The following is a 21379-nucleotide window of genomic DNA, read 5'->3' as shown; positions in this document are numbered from 1 at the left end:
GGTATTCACCATGGAGTTTTAGGTTATGAATTGTGAAAGCAAGTCTGTTATTGTGGGGAGGGCTATGTCCCACCCTGTGGCTCTTACATTGTTTTGTTCTTCTTCCACAAACTTCCCTAAGCCTTTGCATATCCATAACATTATATGATTGACTCATATCTCTCCATTTTCTGCCTCCTAAGTGCTTTAATTCTACCTTAGTTTTGAGTTCTCAGCAGCTTCTGGATTTCTGCTTTGGTGCGTTTTGGGTATCCTCAGTGTCTGTCTGCATCACCCTGGCTCAGGTTATCAGGCTCGCCGTGGAAGCAGCACCCTTGCTCATATTGCCAGTTTTTCCATGGCTTCACCTGGGCCCTGGCTGCTGTGTGAGGAGTGGTTCATCTCCTGTCAGGGAGTCGGATATATATTCTTGTCTTGTTGGTAGATTATGGTTGTTCTCAGTTCTCACTGTTTTCTGAAAAAGGAAAACATTTTTTCCAATGGAGAGTGAGACCAGCATAGGTTAAATGGGATAAGCACTGTTAATTTAGAGAGATTATGATGGGTGTAGCCTAGATTTTGGACAAAGGCCAGTAGGAACTTCTCACTGGAGTCTATTATCTTGGTTCTGAGGGTTCTGAGTTGGTTCCTAGTTCTAGTTATGGCTTCCTTTCCACTGAGTGGTTCTCATAGCAAATCAAAAAGCCTTTGGTTGCCCTTCTAGGCTGTGTGCCACAATTGCACAGGTGTATACATCTTGCCAGGTTGACTGTTTCCATAGAGCAGTGTACCCTGCTTGCTTAGAACATTGTTAGTCATTTTCCCCCAGCAGCATATGCTTTTGAGCACTATATGGGCTCAACTGGGAACTGACTTCCTTTCATATTCAGTTGGATCTCTTGAAGTTCTGCATTGTTAGTGTGCAGCGTCTTCAACAATAAGGTTTTAACCTTTTACTTCAAGTGGGTAATCAAGTGGTCTGACATAAATTTGCCTTGTTTTGGGGACGTAGGTATCTCCCATCAACAGTTCAGCATGTATGGTAGCCAATTTCTGGCATTAGAAGTTGCAAGCTGGAGCCAAATGTTTTAGGGTTACGCTTCATCCCACCCCTTCCAGGGTCCTTCTTACCAGATGATCCCTCCATTCTTCTATTGAAGGTTATATCTTTTAGTCCACTATCCAGGAAGAACGTTTGTATGGTAACAATTCATTTTGGATGTGGTTTTGTGTATATCTTCTCCCCCTGCTTCCAGTTCCCCAATTCCCAAATCCTTCCTTTCCTTTTGTCAGTCACTGGAGTTGTCTGTCAGGTATGCCTACAAGTCAAGTTGTTCCAGCTTAGGAACCACAGATGAGGGAGTACATATGTCATTTGTCTTCATGTGCTTGTGTGAGTTGACTTAGTATGATCTCTTCCAAATCCATTCTTTTTACTACAAATTTTATTCTGCCTTAGATTTTTTATGTTCATTTTACAACTTTATTTTAACTAATTTTTTAAACAACCTGTTGTTTGAATTTTATTTATTTGAGATAGACAGAGTGGGTGCACTAGCGTCTCTAGCCACTATAAATGAACTCCAGATGCATGTGCCACCTTGTGCATCTGGTGTATGTGGGTGTTGAACTTGGGAATTGAACCTGATTTCTTAGACTTCATAGGCAAGTGCCTTAACCTCTAAGCCATCTCTCCAGCCCAGTTTACAACTTTTTATATTGATTGGATCTTGACATTACTATTGCTTTTAGTTGCCGTATTTTTTAAAAACATTTTTCATTTGTATTTATTTGAGAGCGACGGGGGGGGGGGGGAGAATGGGCACGCCAGGGCCTCCAGCTACTGCAAACGAACTCCAGACGTGTGTGCCCCCTTGTGCATCTGGCTAATGTGGGTCCTGGGGAATCAAGCCTCGAACCGGAGTCCTTAGGCGTCACAGACAAGCGCTTAACTGCTAAGCCATCTCTCCAGCCCAGTTGCTGTATTTTTTAATCTTCACGTTATAGTATAAAGCACCATTTTTACAATACTAGATCATTCCAAACTATCTGTCTTAGCATGAGATTTTCCTTTTAGTCATTAAAATCTCTTTGAGTTTGAAGAAGTCCCTTTATTAGTTCTGGTATGAGTGGTTTGCTATAAATATTTTTTCTCAGTTTTTCTGGGGATGTGTTTATTTCTTTCTGCCATATTTATAATGGGTGGCTTTGCAGAATACAGATTTTTTTGTTGTGACATGGTTTTACTTTTTCATTCCGTTCTATGTGATTTCATGCCACTCTCTCCTGCCCTATAATATTTCTTCTGATTAGTCTACTTGCACCCAAGTTGTAAGACTCTTATATGTTGTTTCTTTGCTCTTGCTACCTTGAGAATCTTCTTTTTGCCATTTCCCTTTGAGAGTTTTACTATAATATATCTTTGAGTAGACATGGTTGAGTTAAATCTGACTAATTTATGACTTTTCTTTAAATGGATATTTTTACCTTCTCTAGGTTTATAGTTTTCTTTTTAAAAATATTTTATTTATTTATTTGAGAGAGAAAAAGGCAGATAGAGAGAAAGTGAGAATGGGCATGCCAGGGCCTCTAGCCACTGCAAATGAACTCCAGATGCATGTGCCACTTGTGCATCTGACTTATGTGGGTCCTGGGGAATCAAACCAGGGTTCTTAGGCTTTGCAGGCAAATTCCTTAACTGCTAAGCCATTGCCCCAAGTTGTTGTCTTTTCTTAACTTTTCATGTTTTTATTTTTATTAGTTATGAACTTTACTATATGAAAATTCATGTGTTTGTCCCATTCTCTCTATTTTATCATCTAATATCCTTTCTTCCCCACTCCCATTCCATTGTAGGTCCTCCTCAGTGGACTTGTTGGTATTTTCCATGAGTTCATGAATGCATCAGTCAGGCTCACTTGGGGGTGGGGGAATGCCTCTAGATCTCCTTCCTACCCTGTGGCTTTTGCAGTCTTTTTACCCCCCTTTTCCAAAATGTTCCCTGAGCCTTGGCATGTTTGTTATAAGTCTATTTTAGTGTTGAGCTCTCTGCCTCCTCTGGGTTTATGTTCTGATGAGTTATTAGTATCCTTAGGTCTATCACTATCTGTCTGAAGCAGGTTGTCAGGAAAACAGTGAGAGTAGCACTCAAGCACTGTGGGCTCATGAAACTAAATAGCTTTGTATGCTTCCATATCTGTTCTAGTTTCAATTATTGCATTTTCCCTCTTGTAGCCTCATAAGGATGTTTGTTCACCTCTTCTGTGTCAAATATTCTCTGTAGGGTGGGCTTCATGCTCATATATTCACAAAGCTGGCATTTGTCACAAAAAGTTTTTCTTTTACCACCCATTATATGGGACACTTTAGCTGGGTATAGTACTTTGGGTTGGCAGCCATGGTCTTTTATACCTTAAAGTACTTCATTCCAAGTCCTTCTGGCTTTTTAGAGTTTCCATTAAAAAATCAGAGGTGGGCTGGAGAGATGGCTTACTGGTTAAGTGCTTGACTGTGAAGCCTAAAGACCCTGGTTCAATGCTCAGTTCTCCTTGACCCACATTAGCCAGATGCACAAAGGGGTGCATGCATCTGGAGTCCGTTTGCAGTGGCTGGAGGCCCTGGCATGCCCATTCTCCCTCTCTCTCTATCTGCCTCTTTCTTTCTCTCTGTCATTCTCAAATAAATAAATAAAAATGAACAGAAGTTTAAAAAAATCAGAGGTAATTTTGGTGGGTTTTACCTTTTTATGGATCAAAGTATTTTTTTTTTCATTAGCTTTTAGTTCTTTCTTTGCTTTCAGTGTTTGGTTTTAACTATAATGTGTCATGGACAGTTTATTCTTTGGTCTTATCCATTTGGTGTTCTGTGCATATCCTTTATAGATCTCACTTTTGTGAGTTTTGGAAAATTTTCTTTAATAATTTTGTTGAAGATATTTTCTATGACTTTGGCCTGTGACTATTCCCCTGCTTGTATGGTTATGATCAGGATATTTTGACCTTACTAAAGTAGTTTGAATTTTCCCTCATTCATTTTTCATATTATTTGGACTTATTTTATTTTATTTTAGGACTCCTGGCCTATTTCCTCTGTCTTGTCCTTGAGATCTGATATTCTGTTCTTTGCATGTCCTATGCTGTTGGTGAGGATTTCTAGGAGGTCTTTTAAAAGAGTTATTTCATTTTTATTTTCCAACGTCTTCTTTAGCATCTCCATCTGTTTTTATTTATTTATTTATTTATTTTTGGTTTTCAAGGTAGAGTCTCACTCTAGCCCAGGCTGACCTGGAATTCACTATGGAGTCTCAGGCCGGCCTTGAACTCACAGTGATCCTCCTACCTCCCATCTGTTTTTTGAATTCCATTTAAAATTCCTAATTTGACTTACTTGCTTTGTGAAACTCATTCCTGTGTTTGAGCATGTCTTCATAGAGGTTATCACACTGACTGCTGAGTTCATTTTTTTAATTCTCCTCCAATTTATTCCTCCACCTATTAAGATCTTTCTGATTCACTTCAATTTTGTTGAGGTGTCTATTAAGAATTTGTTGTTGTTGGTTCTCTTTAATTGCATCCATGTGTCTATTGAATTCTTTTGTTGCTTTTCTTCCATTTCCTCCATCTGTTTATTCATGACCACATTGTTTATTTATTTTTATTTATTTGAGAGAGAGAGGCAGACAGACAGAGAGAAAGAGAGAGGATGGGTATGCCAGGACCTCCAGCAAGTGCAAATGAACTCCATATGCATGTACCACCTTGTGCATCTGGTTTACATGGGTCCTCAGGAGAAAGGTTCTTTGGCTTTGCAGGCCAATGCCTCAATAGCTAAGCCATCTCTCCAGTCCATTAAGTGTGTTTCAATATCATAACTTCATTTTGGGATTCTATGTTTGGAGTATCCTTTATGTTTTCATTGGACGTTTCCATTATGGGACTAGTCATTCTTGGTGGTGATCTCTTGGGTTGATGTCTTGTATTATTTGTATTGTGTTGTGGTTGTCCATCTCTAGATAGTCTTTTTGTTTTTCTAAGACTGAAGCAGTCATACCTCTTGAGGTACCTGTTTTGCATAGACTGGTCAGTTTTGATCAGGTTGGAATAGGATGGTGGTCTACCAACTTGATTGAGCTGAGTGGACTTGAGTCTGACCAGGGTCCTCTCTGGGTGTTCTGCTTCCTGGTGTGTCTGGGTGTAGCCCTGGGCAGCTTGGCCTGCTCAGAGGTCCCTCCTCTCCCAATGCTCTTCAGTGCCTGGATCCTTGGAGTACAATCCTGTGGGGTGCAGGGCTGGAGCTACTGATCAGGCAGTGAGGGCTTTACATGCTAGGGTGGCAGCTCCCTATATCAAAGCAAGTGGGGGACCTAGTATGTGTAGGAGAGGAAGCTCACTTGGGCTTCATTTCTCAAGCATTACCCATTACCTGGCCTTTGGTGTTTGATTAGCCCAAGAACACTGTTGGCCACAGGGTTGGTGCCACAGGCCTGACAGGAAGGGAGTTTCATGCTAGTAATTTGCTTCACTCTAACAGCAATTGTCAGACCTATATGAACATGTGAGAGAGCTCACCTGTGCTTCATCTCCCAATATTACTACATTGCCTTTGGTGTGTGTGTGTGTGTGTGTGTGTGTGTGCGTGCGCGCGTGCGTGCGTGCGTGTGTGTGTGTGTGTGTGTGATGTGCCCTATCACCCTATTAGTCACTGAGCTGGTGCCATAGGCCTGGCAGGAAGGGAGCTTTATGCTACTATGGCAGCTCCATGCTCATAGCAATTAGGGAATCCAGAATGCACAGGTGAGGTAGTTTTACCTGGACTTGAACATCCAGTGTTACTGCCTCAGGTCTTGTTATGATATCTGCCTGGGAACCTTCCTGTGGGCTGTCGTGGAGCCTGGAACTTTGGTGTAAGATTCACTCTGGGAATTCTTCTGGAAGTTAGCACCAGGTTGCCTTTTCCCTTAATATCCACCCTCCTTTTATTTATTTATTTATTTATTTTTTTGCATGAGGGAAATCCCTTCCCAGTAGATCTGCTGTTGCTGGTTAAGGAAGAGCCTGGCTGGGGAGGCGTGAACACTTTCCAGGTATAGCAGGTGAGTAGAGACACTTCTCTGAAGCTTCTTGCTGGAGCCTATCCTTGCTGATTATGTGGCTGCTCTTTGCCCCCTACTACTTCTCTGGCAGGGGATTTTCTAGGTTAAAATTTAGTCTGGATCTTAAGTTTTTGGTAGGAGAGTATGTTAACTTGTCTTATTTTTACTCAGGTTTCTTTGGTGTGGTTCCTCATCTATCATCTTAACTGAAAGTCCTGGTTTATGGAGTTTTCTATCATTACCACTTGAATAAAATTTTTACCCCTTGGGCATTCTCAAGTTTCATTTGAACTCCAGTGACCCATATATTTGTCCTTTTAATGGTATCCAAAGTTACTATAAGCCTTATTTCTCTTCCTTCTTTTTCCTCTCAGATTATGTATCAAATATTTTCTTTGTGCTCACTAATTATTTCTTCCTTTTGATTTATACTGCTATTGATACTTTCATTGGGTTTTCATTTCAGTTAATATATTTTACAGTACAATTATTTGTTAGAATTATCAGAGGCTTCATTTCTTCTAAGTTTATCTGACATTGCATTGAATTGTTTCTGTGTTTGCTTGAGGCTCATAGAATTTTCTTAAAACTCCGTTTCAAGTTCTCTTTCTTTTTTTTCTGTTTTTTTTTTAATTATCTTTCTATTCTGCAAATACAGGCACTTTGGTACCATTATTAGGCTCATCTGTGACCTACCCTCTCCCCATTGGCCCATCCTTGTTGAGGTACATAGGTCGTGCATTGTGGAGTTATCCCACAGTTATTGGTACAATAAATGTCTCTGCATATCATGACCCAACATGTGGCTCTGACATTCTTTCCGCCCCCTCTTCTGCAAAATTTCCCTGAGCCATGTTGGGTTCATTTTTGGTCTGCTTCAGTGATGAGGTATTGGGGGCCTCAGGGGCTCTGGCTCTCTGATTTGGTAGGCGTTGATTAATCTCTGTGTTGGTCTCCTTCCCCCTTGTTCTGGTATCCAGTAAATCAGGAAAACAGCACCCTTGTTTGTTTCACCAATTTTCCTTAGTTTCCACCAGGGCACTTTTGAGGTATGATGGGGTGGCTCTCTCCTTGTGATTTGCATCTATCTGAAAAAGAGAAGCAGATTCTCCAACGGAGATTAAGTTAGCACCAGGACAAATGAGATAGCCCTTACTTTTTTTTATAGAGAGTTTAATAGGTGTAGGTCCTCTTGTACCCCATTATTGGTTGTAGCTTGATATGGGAGAGTGGTCTTATGTTTGGATATGGTTCTGACTTGTTTTCCAGCTCCAGCTATGGGTCTCGTACCAATGAGGGGATCAGTTAGCCAAATCAAGAGCAGATGATTCCCCACCATGGCTGTGTGCCACTATTGCACTTGTGTGGGCATCACACCAGGTTATTTGCTGATAAGTAGGTTGGATCATGAGTTGCATGGACAGATATTGGTCATTTCCCCCAGTTGCCTATGTAGCACCTTCTGGCACTAGACGTGCTGACTGTCTGGGTTCTGACTCTCTCCTGGCTTCCAGCCATGCCGTTCCATTTTATGTGTCAGCTGCATATAGTGTCTTCAGCAATAGGGTCTTACCACTAAACTTTGGTGGGTCATCAAGTACTCTGACAGAAATCTGTCATTTTTTTAGAAAACCTTGTAGGTTTGTCTGATCAAAAGCTCATTGTGGGTGATAAACCCATGCTGGTACTGGGAGTTACAGGTCAGTGTCTCCTAAGAAAATGAGGAAAAAAGGTAACTAATATATAGGAGTTAAAGAGGACAGAAAGAGAGAGGAAGAGGGAGGGAAGGAAGATGTAGAGGATTTAGGTTAGACTTGATCCTGCCCTCTCCAGTGTCTTGTGGTTCAGGTGTTTCCGGTAAGGGCCTGGTGAAGGTTCAGCCATTTGGTCTGCCTTTTAGGAAGTAGAATTTTATGGTACCATTGCCGTTTGTGTCTAGATTAGTGTTTACCACCCCTTCTATGCCCTCCCCTCCCTCCTCACCCATCCTAGTGTCTAGTCCATGAGATGCTTGCTGGGTGTCTAAGGTATCATGGGTAGATACAGGTTAGGTGCTGTAAATGAGTGAGACTATGTGGCGATTTTTTTTTTTCTGTGATTGGTAAGTTCACTGAGAATGATCTGTTCCAGGTTCAACCATTTTTCCTCAAATTTCTTTGTGTCATTTTTTTCTTACTGCTGTATAGAATTCCATTGTGTAGATATACCACATCTTTGTTATCCATTCTTCTAGTGATGGTCATCTGGGTTGATTCCAGCTCTTAGCTATTACGAATTGAGCTGCTACAAACATGGTTGAGCAAATCTTTCTGGCCTGTGGTTTGAATGTTTTAGAGTAGATGCCCAGTAAGAGAATAACTGGGTCTGTTGGTATCTCTATAGTCAGCTTTTTCAGGAGTCTCCATATTGCTTTCCAAAATGGTTGTACCATCCTACATTTCCACCCACAGTGGATGAGAGTTCCTGCTTCTCCACATCCTTGCCAGCATTTGATTTTTTGATGTTTGTTATCCGTATTGGGGGAAGGTGGAATCTCATAGTTGTTTTAATTTGCATTTCTCTGATGATTAGGGATGATGAACATTCTGTTACATGTGTGTTTGCCATTTGTATTTCTTACTCTATGAACTGCCTGTTCATTGCTTTGCCCCATTTTGTGAATGGGGTGTGTTTGACTTCTTACTGTTTAGATTTTTGAGTTCTTTGTAGATTCTGGAGATTAGGCCACATTCAGTTGGATAACATGCAAATATTTTCTCCCATTCTTTGGGTAATCTATTGGCTTTGCTTATTGTATGCTTGTCTGTAAGAAAACTCTTCAGCTTCATATGACCCCTTTGGTTGAGTTACTTTTTAGGAGAGTGAGATACTGTTTTTTTTTTTTTTTTCAGGAGGTCTTTTTCCATTCCTATATCATGGAAAGTACTTCCTAAATTTTCATCCAGTAGTATTTGAGTTTCTGGTCTTATATTTAGGTCTTTGATCCATTTGGATTTGAGTGTAGTGCATGATGAAATGTGTGGATCAAGTTTTAGTTTCCTGCATATGGTTATCCAGTTTGTCCAGCACCATTTGTTGAAGATGCTATCTTTTTTCCAGCCTATATTGTTTGGGCCTTTGTCGAATATCAAGTAGCTATAGTTGCTTGACCCAAAGTCAGTTACTCAAGTCTATTCCATTGGTCTATAATCCTGTTTTTATGCCAGTATCATGCTGTTTTTATTACTATGGCTTTGTAATATAGCTTTAGATCAGGTATGGTGATGCCACCAGAGGTATTTCTTTTGCTGAGGATTGTTTGGATATGCGAGGCCTTCTACCTTTCCATATGAAATTTTAGATCATTTCTTCTATCTCTGTGAAGAACACTGTAGGGATTTTAATAGGAATTGTAGTAAATCTATATATTGTCTTTGGTAGGATTGTCATCTTCACAATGTTAATTCTGCCTATCCAGGAGCATGGGAAGTCTTTTCATTTTCTCAAGTCTTCCTCAATTTCTTTTTTGAGTGTTTTTATGTTTTTTCGTTGTATAGATCTTGCACTTCCTTGATAAACGTTATTCCAAGGTATTTTATTTTTTTGTTGCTATTGAAAATGGGACTATGTCTCTTTTTTCTTTCTCTGTATCTTTGTCATTTGCATATAGAAAAGCTACTGATTTTTGTGCATTGATTTTGTATTGTGCTACTTTGCTATAGGAGTTAATCACCTTCAGGAGTTTTGGGATGGAGTCTTTCGGGTCTCTTACATATACAATCATGTCATCAGAGAATAGAGCTAACTTAACTTCTTCCTTTCCAAATTGTATCTCTTTTATTTCCTTCTCCTGTCTTATTGCTTGAGCTAGGCCTTCCAGAACTATATTGAAAAGCAGAGGTGAGAGATGACAACCCTGTCTTGTTCCTGATCTTAATGGGAATTTCTCCAGTCTCTATCCATTAAGTATTACTTGGGCCTTCGGAGCTTCGTATATTGCCTTTATTATGTTAAGATATGTACCAACTATGCCCATCTCTCCAATGTTTTGATCATGAAGTGATGTTGTATCTTGTCAAATGCCTTTTCTGCATCTATTGAAATGATCATTTGGAATTTATGCTTTATTTTGTTTATGTTGTGTATTACATTGACAGATTTCTGTATGTTGAACCACCCTTGTGTTCCTGGGATAAATCCCACTTGGTCAAGGTGGATGATGCTTTTGATGTATTGTTGGATTTGGTTTGCGAGGATTTTGTTCAGGGTCTTTGCATCTAAGTTCATTAGGGAAATAGGCCGGTAGTTTTCTATTCTTGTGGCATCTCTGCTTGGTTTTGGAATTAGGGTGATACTAGCTTCATAAAAGGAGTTGGGTAGCTTTCTCTGTTCTTCAATTATGTGGCACAGTTTCAGGAAGATTGATTTGAGTTCTTCCTTGAAGGTTTGATAGAATTCAGCTGAGAAGCCATATGGTCCTGGACTCTTCTTTTGGGGGAGGTTTTTTATTGCTTTTTCAATCTCCATGATTGTGATGGGTTCATTCAGGTGATTAATCTGCTCTGAGTTTAGCTTTGGTAGATGGTATGCATCCAGGAATTTATCCATCTCCTTCACATTATCCACTTTTATGGAGTAGAGGTTTTTGAAATAAGTCCTGATGATTCTCCCAATTTCACTTCTGTCTGTTGTGTTCTCTCCTTTTTCATTTTGTATTTTTACACTTAAAGCTTACACTTTTTTTTTTTGCTTGATCAAATTGGCCAGGGGTTTGTCAATGTTGCTTATTTTTTCAAAGAACCAGCTCTTTGTTTTGTCACTTGTCTGGTTTCCTTGGTTTCCAATTCATTAATTTCTGCTCTAATTTTAATTATTCCTTTCCTTCCTTCTGTAGCTCTTTGGGTTGCATTTTTCTTGTTTTTCCAGTGCCTTTAGGTGGATGTTTAGGTTATTGATTTGTGATCTTTCTGTCTTTTTTATGAAGGCATTGAGTGCTATGAACTTTCCCCTGAGTACTGACTTCATTGTGTCCCATGAGTTTTGGTATGATGTGTTCTCATTGTCATTCAATTCCAGGAATTTTGCAATTTCATTTTTTATTTCATTCACTCTCTGTTTATTGTTTAATGGTGTTCTGTTCAGTTTCTAGGTGCCTTTGAGGTTGTTGGTGGGTCTTTTGTTGGTGATTTCTAGCAATATAGCATTTTGATCTGATATCATGCAGGGAATTATGTCAATTTTCCTAAATATGTAGAGGCAGTCTTTGTGACCCAGTATATGGTCTATTTTAGAAAATGTCCCATGGGCTGCTGAGAAGAATGTCTAGTCTGTGGTTTTGGGATGAAAGTTCTGTAGATGTCTGTTAGGTCTAAATGCTCTATGGTTTTGTTGAGCTCTCTTACTTTGTTGTTGAGTTTCTGTTAGGATGCTCTGTCTATTACTGATAATGGTGTATTGAAGTCCCCAGCTATGATGGTGTTGGTGGTTATTTCTGATTTATTGTCAAGTAGGTTTTGTTTTCTGAACTGTGGTGCCCCTTTGTGTGGTGCATACAAATTTATGATTGTACTATCCTCTTGATGGATTGTTCCCTTGAGTAGGAAATAGCCTTCTTTGTCTTTTTTGATTATATTTGGTTTGAAGTCTATTTTATCCAATATTAATATAGCTACACCTGCTTGTTTCTTATTCCCATTTGCTTGGAATATTGTCTTCCACCCCTTTACCCTGAGGAGGTGTCTGTCTTTAGTGGTGAGGTGGGTTTCTTGAAGGCAACAGATTGAGGGGTCTATTTTTTTTTAATTTATTTATTTGAGAGTGACAGACAGAGAGAAAGACAGATAGAGGGAGAGAGAATGGGCGAGCCAGGGCTTCCAGCCACTGAAAACGAACTCCAGACACGGCGCCCCCTGTGCATTTGGCTAACGTGGGACCTGGGGAACCGAGCCTCAAACCAGGGTCCTTAGGCTTCACAGGCAAGCGCTTAACCGCTAAGTCATCTCTCCAGCCCGTGGGGTCTAATTTTTTGATCCATCCTGTTAGCTTGTGTCTCTTGATGGGTGAATTAAGGACATTAATATTTAGGGTAATGACTGTGAGATTTGATTTGATCACTGCCATATTGTGGTGTTAGATATCTGTTGGTGTTTTCATGGACTTTGAGGTTTTTTGTGCCTACTCTGGATTTGGTTGTTATGATCTGCTTTTTGTAGGCCTTTGAGTTTGTGTATTTGTTTCTTCTCTGTGGAGAATTTCCTGGAATACTCTCTGTATGTTTGGTTTTGTGTTCATATAATTGTAAAGTTGAGTTTTGTCATGGAAAGTTTTTCTTTCACCATGTATTATGAGGGATACTTTCGCCGGGTAGAGTAGTTTGGGTTGAAGCCATAGGTTCTTAGACTTTGGAGAGTTTCATTCCAGGCCCTTATAGCTTTCACGGATTCCATTGAGAAGTCTGAAGTAATTCTGATGGCGTTACCTTTGAATGTGGTGCACTGTTTTTCCCTAGCTGCTTTTAGGATTTTCTCTTTGGTGTCAATGTTTAGAGTCTTAATGATAATATGTCTTGGAGAGTTTCTCCTTTGTCTGTTTGGGGTTCTATTGGCTTCTTGTATCTTGATGGGACTTTTTTTTAAAGAGACTGGGGAAGTTTTCTTCAATTATTGTGTTAAATAAGTTCTCCATGCCTTTGGTCTGAAATTCTTCTCCTTCTAGTATTCCAATGATTCTGATATTAGGACGTTTAAGTGTATCCCACAATTCCCTCATGTTTTGTTCACAGGAACTTTTAAACTTACTGAAGTTTTTGAACTTTTGAACTGTTTCTTCCTTCTTGTCTTCCAGTTCAGAGTTTCTATCCTCCACTTCGCTGACTCTGTTCTTGAGGGCCTCTAGAGAGTTTTGGGCTTGTTCAATTAAGTTTGCATTTTCTACTACTTTTCTATGTATCATTTCCATCACTCTGTCAAGCTCCCTTTTCACATCATTTTCTCATTTGTTTGATGATTCTTGGAAATCTTCGTTGTATTTCTTTATGTCTTCATTTAGTATGGCCAGCTGATTTTTAAGGTCCTCTTTTTTTTTTTTTTAACTCTTCCTCAAAGCTATTACCTCTCTTTGAACTCCTTCCAATCTCTTGTCAATTTATTCTAGCCTAGTGATTGTAACATCCACATGATTATCCATCCTTTGTTGCTTTCCTACAAGTTCTGTGACTTCAATTTGATGTTCTGATCCTAATAACTCTTGTATATTTTGGTTAGATGCATTCATTGTAGGACTGGGTGGTCTAACTGGGTTTTCTTGTATTTGATTATTCATGTTATTTATTTTGCATTGTGGTCTGCCCATGACAGTGTATGTGCATGTAGGTGCGTGGATCAGCCTGGGTTCTAGCCCAATGGGAATCTGAGGCAGCCTGGAGCAGTTGTCAGGAAGCCTGGGCTTTGGCTCTCACTTGCCAAAGCTGCCTATCTACTACCTGACAGGGATGCCAAATTTGCTTGAATTCTGAAGTGGTAATGCACCAAAGCTGCCTCCCTTCAAGCTTGGAGGGGGACTGAGTTACAAAGCCCTGAAGCAGCCCAAACTCTGGCTGGGAACTCTGGGTCCCGGAAACAGTCTGCGCTCCCCTGCCACAGGAGAATGCAGGATGGCAGGTGTGGAAGACAGGTAGGGGAGGGCACCTGAGCTGGTGCAAGTGAGAGAGAGACACTGGGCTAGTGTGGCAGTTGCTTTGGGACTGGGCTTGCTGAACAGTAGTGTGGACAAATGTGCAGAGCAGTTTAAGCTTCCACATGCAGGGATGATCTGTGCACGCAATCTGGGTGTGGAAGTGGGTGCAACGGTGGCGGCGGGGTGCAGGTCTGTGGAGGTGGTTCAGTCTCCGGCGGTGGGCGTGGATTCATGACAGCGGGCACAGAGCCATGGAGGGGCGTCCCGGGCATGGCAGCGCATGAAGACTATTTGGTATTAGGGTTGGTCTATATCCCCCCATGAGGGGATCCAGGATTCACTGTTTCCCTCCTCTGTTCCCTCCCACTGATAAGAAGTCCCAGAAAACCCTTAATGTCTTGCTTTTCTTTCCCTAGGAATTTCAGGGCAGCTAGGCGGTCACCATCTTGGCTGGAAGTCCTCAAGTTCTCTTTCTTTCTTTCTTTTTTTTTTTTTTGGTTTTTCGAGGTAGAGTCTCACTCCGGTCCAGGCTGACCTGGAACTCACTCTGTAGCTCCAGGGTGGCCTTGAACTCACAGTGATCCTCCCACCTCTGCCTCCGGAGTGCTGGGATTAAAGGCATGGGCCACCATGCCCGGCAAGTTCTCTTTCTTAAGCATGGTGACTCACACCTTTGATTCCAGCTCTTGGGAGTTCAAGCCCAGTCTGAGTTATAGGCAATCCTGATGTAGGGATTCACTCTGCCTCCAAAAATTTGAAATTGACACCATAAATTTTATTTGTATTTATTTATTTATTTGCAATAGAGACAGAGAGAGATAGAGGCAGATATAATGACAGAAAATGAGTGCACCAGAGCCTCTAGCCACTGCTAACAAACTCTGGTACCATGCACCATCCTGTGCATTTGGCTTATATGGGTAATGGGAAATTGAATCTGGGTCTTTAGGCCAAGCAAGCAAATGCCTTAACTGCTAAGCCAGTTCTCCAGCCCAACACCATAAATTTTAAATTGGCAATATGTTCATATATTAAAATTGCCACCAAAAATTATTTAAAATATTTCTCATCTGAGAATTGAGACATTATTATCTGTTCAGTTTCTAGAACCTTATTTTAGGTCAGGGCATAGTGTGCTGATTCTTCATTTGAGACATCATCTGGACAGTGAAGGATTAGGTCCTTCTTACAGTCCTTAAATCTGTCTTTGTACCTATCCTTTCAGAAATTCTAAGTAGGCCTTTAACTTCCTCTGAGCCTGTAGTCATTTCAATTATTTTAGTGCTAGAAGGTGACCTCAGATCAGGTTTGCTGTGAGTCCTCTGTTGGTGTGTTGAAACATCAACTAGATGGCAGATTTTACCCAAATATTTAGTTGGTATGTTTCAGAATGAACCAGGGAAACGCATAGAAAGTAGAGCCTCTCTCTTTAAGTCTTTTCCTGAGACTGGGAAAGGTCCAGACACCTCATACATAGTTACTACCTAATAGTTAGGCAGTATGTTATTATGCCTGCCTGTGGGCAAAATCACTATGGAAGGGAAAACTGCAGGTTCTGTGCCATACCTATAGTCAGCAATGCCACAAAGCTGTATCACATTTGAGCTCACAGTCAGTGAACACAATAAAAGCCCTGGGACCAGGACCAAGGCCTTTTGGTAGGGATTGTGTGCTCACCCCAGTACCAGAGTTTACCATGGTGGTCGTGGTACTGAGTTTCAAATCTAGTTCATAGCCTCTCTCCCCATGTTTCTTAGAGGTGGGAAAAATGAAACACTAAAAACTGTTCCTTGTCTGCCTTCTTCTGTATTCTTTTCTTTAGATCCTAGAGCAAAGAACAATGATCTCTCAGCTGGCTCCCTAGGTTCTCTAAAAGGTTGTTTGGTGCATGAATAGCTGTTCAAATTCATAGGTATGTTAGGATCAAGTATCTTTAATTTATTATCTGGATGATCATGTTTTGGTAAATGTTGTGGGTCTACTTGAGTGAGTAGTTTTATGTTCTCAGTTGGCATGTTCTACATATATAAACAACAAAATTCCAATTGAGTAATGGCACTATTAGGTTTTTCTATGCATTTGCTTACTTTTTCTTCCATAATCTTACAATTGCTAAGATCAGATGTTAGTCATATGTCCAAATATAATTTTTGGAGGAAAAAATATATTCAGTTCTGTCTTTTTCATATGCTATAAGTGTCACTACAAAGATTTATTTTATATACTTAATGGCACACTCTCCTGTTGCTATTGTTCACCTTATGTTGGCCAGGGAGTGATGTCCACCCTCTGCTCATGCCATCATTTTCCCCTGCCATCGTGGAGCTTCCCCTTGAACCTAATACCCTCCAAACCCTCAGTCTAGAGTGGCAAGAATGCTGATCATTAAGAAAGGGAATGCAAAAGACTTACAGCTTTCTGCATTCCCAGTAGCAGGAAACCTCCAGTCACAGCCGGTTAAGAATGGAACTGGTCCAAGTGTTTATAAAGGCTTAGTCCCCCAACCTGCTGTGCCACCTACAAAACGTACACAATGGAAAAGCCAAACTAAAGAAAATAAAGTTGGAACTTCTTTTCCTCATGAATCTACATACGGTGTTCACAACTTTAATGCTTTTAAATCAGCTGCCAAGAGCATTAGTCCATTAACAAACTCAGTGAAAGAGTGTAATCGCTCCAACTCAGCTTCACCTGTTGACAAACTTAATCAGCAACCTCGTCTAACCAAACTGACACGGATGCGAACTGATAAGAAGAGTGACTTTTTGAAAGCCTTGAAAAGAGACAGAGTGGAAGAGGAGTAGGAAGAAGAGAGCCATGCTGGCTCAGGGAAGGATGAGGAGTCATTTAATTTGCATAACAGCAACAGTACTCACCAAGAAAGAGATATAAACAGAAACTTTGATGAAAATGAAGTTCCTCAGGAGAATGGCAATGCTTCAGTAATTTCCCAGCAGATCATCCAGTCTTCAACCTTTCCACAGACTGATGTTCTCTCCAGTTCACTTGAGGCAGAACACAGATTGTTAAAGGAGATGGGCTGGCAAGAAGACATTGAAAATGATGAAACATGTGCTCCTTTAACTGAGGACGAAATGAGAGAATTCCAAGTTATTAGTGAACACTTATAGAAGAATGGTCTGAGAAAAAAATGGTATTTTGAAAAAATGGCCTGATTTGTGACTTTAAGTTTGAACCCTGGAAAAATAGCACTTTCACACCCACACTTGAGAATGAGGACACAGAGACTAGTAGCAGTGACATGTCAGATGACGACGCTGTGTGACCAGCTTCCCAACAGGTTTAGACATGTTGCTGTGATGCATTTCATGTGGTTTGGAGTGAATTGTAAAAATGAAGAACTATAATTTATGTAGTGAAATACCCCATTAGAAGATGATTTTTTAGGGGGAACTTCAAAATGAAGAAAACCAAGAATGTTGTGTTGGGCTGTGTTGAACATTATCTCTTTGTACTGAATGTTGTAACATGAGGACTTGGGTTGGTCCAGCGTTGACTTTCTTCAGCACTGTAGCATTTCTCTGACTCACAATGTGACGATGTAACAAATGAGAGTTTCTCATTCCATAAACAAAAATTGTGTAATGTTTCGCAAAAAAAATTTTAAAAAGATTTATTTTACATAGTTAAGATTTATATGTCCTCTTGGTAAACTGTACATGGATAGATATTTTTTGAATTTTAAGAATTATTCTAAATATATTTTTATAAAAACACTGAACTTTAACACTACACAAACCTGGTGGTTAAAAACATTAAATAGGTAATGAGTTTCAATGGAAGTTATTCTAATGTACATATATTTTAAAGAAATTATTTATTTATTTATTTGCAAACAGAGAGACTGAGAAAATGAACTACAGATGCATGCACCACTTTGTGAATCTGCCTTTACATGGGTATTGGAGAATCAAACCTGGGTTCTTAGGCATTGCAAATAAATACCTTAACTGCTAAGCCATCTCTCCAGTCCTGGAGATTTTTAATTGACACATTGTACATCTATTTGCTTATTTCTATTTCATTAATATCTGCCTTGATTCTGATTATGGCTTTCTAGTGTCTGACTTTGGGTGGGGTGTGTTCATAATTTTCCAATACTTTAAGGTGCATGAGTCAGGTATTATTTAAAATCTTTGATTTTTTTTATATGTAGACACTTGTAGCCATAAACGTCCCTTTTATTTTTGCTTTCATTGTGTTTTCATTTTTATTTAATTCTATAAATTTATTTAATTCTAGGACTTTTTTAAAGTTCTGTCTTGATTTCTTCAATAACTCATTTGTCATTCAATAGCATGTTTTCAAACTCTAAGAGTAGGTGTATGTTGTATAATTTCTCTTGGTTTAGAAGTCATGAATTCTTTTTTATTGTGGGATGTTAAGAATCTGTAATTACAAAAGATATAACTGGCCACCATTTGAAGACCAACTTTATACACTGTGGGCATAAAAGAATAAGAAGAACTTTAGATTTAAATCATATGTCACAGCAGAAAAATTCCCAAATCTAGGGGAAAAATTGACCATGCAGACACAGAAAGCATTTAGAACATCAGACAGACAATTTCAGAAAATAATCTTAAATATAAACTTAAGTTATTAAAATTATAATTTAACTATCATTAAAACACTAAACATAGAGAACAAAGAAAAATTAGTGAAAACTAAAAGAAGCACCAAGTCTTTATAAGAAAAATCCATCAGAATTATGGCAGATTTCTCAAAAGAAAAAATAGATATACCAGGAAACCACAGAATGAAGTATTGTAAGCACAGGAGAACAATAATTTCCAACTAAGAAATATTTCAGTTTATGAATTTTGATAAAACTTATAGAATGTCTATTATTATTTCTCCATATATTCCCTACATACACTATTCTTCATATTTCTCTGGGTATTTTCATACATAAATGTTAGACTTAGGGCATTGTCTCACAATTTGTTGTGGTTTTGTTAATTTTTTTGCAATCTTTCTATGAGACTACATTGTTTCTATTGACATATTGTAAGTTATCTGACAACTCTTTCATCTCTGTTCACATTGATGAAGTGTGTTTTTCTGTGTCATTTAGTTCTTTTTATTTGCTGAAACTTTCTACATTATAACTTGTTGAAAGAGTGTTTATCTTAATATGTTGAAGCATTTTAAAAATAGTTGCTTTGTAGCCATCCAGATAACCCATCTATTATCTCTTGATCACCCAATGCCCTGTGAACTGAGATTCCTCTGCTTATTCACATATTGAGTAATTTTGTATTACATTTTGGATATTATTGTGAGATGATACTGTTTGTTTAAATTGTATGGAGAATTTTAATTTAATTTAATGCACACACAGATTAGTGATATGCCCATCAGTTCATGCCATTTTTGTTATTGGAAGGGGACATTTTTTAGAATTTTTACCTCTCTAAAATATCCTGCATATACCCTTTACAGTATGTCAGCTTGAAGGTATCTTATTTATTTTGTTCTCCTATAATTTTCTAGATAGTGTAAACCTATATCCCTACACTCAGAAACACCATTTCTATGATCAATATCCCTGCACTTGTAAACTGTATTTCTATGATCCAAGAATACTGTAGGAAGCTGGAGGCTTTGCGAACTAATTTTCAATGGGATATTTATGTTATTATTCCTGTTATTAGTAGGTTCATTCTCACTATTAAAACTGGAAAGTTGATGCTTCTCCTGGTATTCTTTCTTCCTCACTTTCAAGTTCTGGGCCATGTTATACCCAGATTATGAGGATACTAGAACAAAAGATAATGAAAATCTCACTGCTGATTCCATGAGGTTTTGAATTGGGGGCTACTTTCTCACACTTTCCACTTCTGTTTATTTTGTAAATCCTCAAATTAGCTCTTACATAAATTCTGTCTAGGTTTTATAGGTGCATTCCACAGGAGGGGAATATTATCTCACCATTTCTGAGTCTCCTTCATTGCATTGACTGTTCTGTGTATACTCTGTACCCCTTTCTCCAGCAGTTTCTCTTTTCAGACTGTAACCACAATCAATTCTTTGCTGTTTCCATGTTGTCAATGCATTTCACAAATTTGTAGCTCACAGAATGACATAAGGAATTTTCTAGAATCATGATACATGGAAGCCATTACTTGTGCTTACATGTCTCCATATTCTTCCATCAGTTTTTGATCTACATTCTCTATTATCCATGTTGACCTTGTTAACGCCTACTTAAAATTTAAGATAAGGCCTTTGATAAAAATAAAATAAAATAAAAAGATTCAGATCAAGTATTGGCTTGAGGTTAGTTAGATGTTCATCTCTAATGTATACTTTCATGATACCGGACTGGGTACTTAAGAATGCTTATTTAATTAAATCAATGCTCTTTCCAGTTGTATCTAGAAGAATGTGGATGTTCTATCTTTTTCTGAATGAATAATAAAATGAGAAAAGAATAAAGCTGATTCTATCGCAAATACATAAATACTCTTATTTATTCCATGTAATCTTAAAAGAACATAACTGTATTAGACATGATTTTCAGCCTGTCCTTCACATTTTATTCTCTATTAAGGTGAATTGTCCCAACTTCCAACCTCAGCTGTCATAGCCAATTGAATTAGTGATTCTTTGCCCAATTTCAGCTTTCCCAAAGCCTGGTTAATGTCCTATGGCTAGCAAGAAAAATATAAGGTATGGCAATCATCATAAGCTCTCAGAAACTTTGAAATGAGAATACTAAGTGAATGTAGCCAGATAAAATGAGAAAATCTTATTTTTATCCTCTATGCCCAGTTTTGGACTCACCCTTTTACAATGTGCATACAATCTTCTAAGATGACCTTAAATTTACTTAAAGCAATACCATCTAGAGATATCTAGAGGTACATTCCACTTATTATCAGCCTAATTGTCAACCAGGAAGCTACTACACATAGTTTCATTACTTATTTATTATTTTGGCTGATACACAAAGTATAAAATTTGTACATATTACTATGTTTGCCCCTGCCATCACAGAGATTCCCCTTATCTGTAAGCCAAAGTAAACCTTTGCCAGCAATGTGAACCTGACTGTAACGATAATGATGATACCAAGAATGGGGTCAGTTGCTGCTAGACTACTGACTGTGTGGTTTTGGCTTTTTGGAGCTGATTTGCAAGAGGAATGTGGAAGGAAAAATCTTGGCTTAAGAGATGCCTTGAAGTGCTGTAAGTGTAGCTTGATGGATTATTCTGGTCAGAGTTGTAAGACTTAAATGTAGTAGGAAGTATGGACTGTGAGGTTTGGCTGTGAGGGTTAGGAAGAGCTTTTCCTGGGCTGGGCTACAAGAAGTTTGTGTGAGAGGCTTGCTGTTATGCCCATGTTCTGAAAAGTTGTGCATGGTTTCATTGTGTAGAAATGGACTGGTGTGAGCAGAGGAATATGGTAAAAAATCAAATCTTTGGGCTGCAGCTTCTGCCCATTCAGCTGCAATTATATTCAAGATTGCACCCTTTGAGATGGGCCAGCTGTCCTTCACTGGGGAAACAGGAAGAATGTAGACCTTTATGAAGGGGCCTGAGTGCTCAAGGAGTGTCCTGTTCTTCAAAGTTGGCTTCATTTCCCCCTAGATTAATAGATTGGCACTCGACTGGGCATTGTGAAGTATA

At 39.0% G+C, this 21379-nt stretch overlaps 1 pseudogene; it reads left to right on the top strand.

Moving 5' to 3' along the window:
• Positions 1–16071: 16071 nt before the first annotated feature.
• Positions 16072–17009, top strand: LOC101595827 (annotated as a pseudogene).
• The last annotated feature ends 4370 nt before the right edge of the window (positions 17010–21379 follow it).

This window comes from Jaculus jaculus, chromosome 11, assembly GCF_020740685.1.
Source record: "Jaculus jaculus isolate mJacJac1 chromosome 11, mJacJac1.mat.Y.cur, whole genome shotgun sequence".
Classification (NCBI taxonomy): domain Eukaryota; kingdom Metazoa; phylum Chordata; class Mammalia; order Rodentia; family Dipodidae; genus Jaculus; species Jaculus jaculus.
This window is presented reverse-complemented; position numbering and strand designations above follow the sequence as displayed.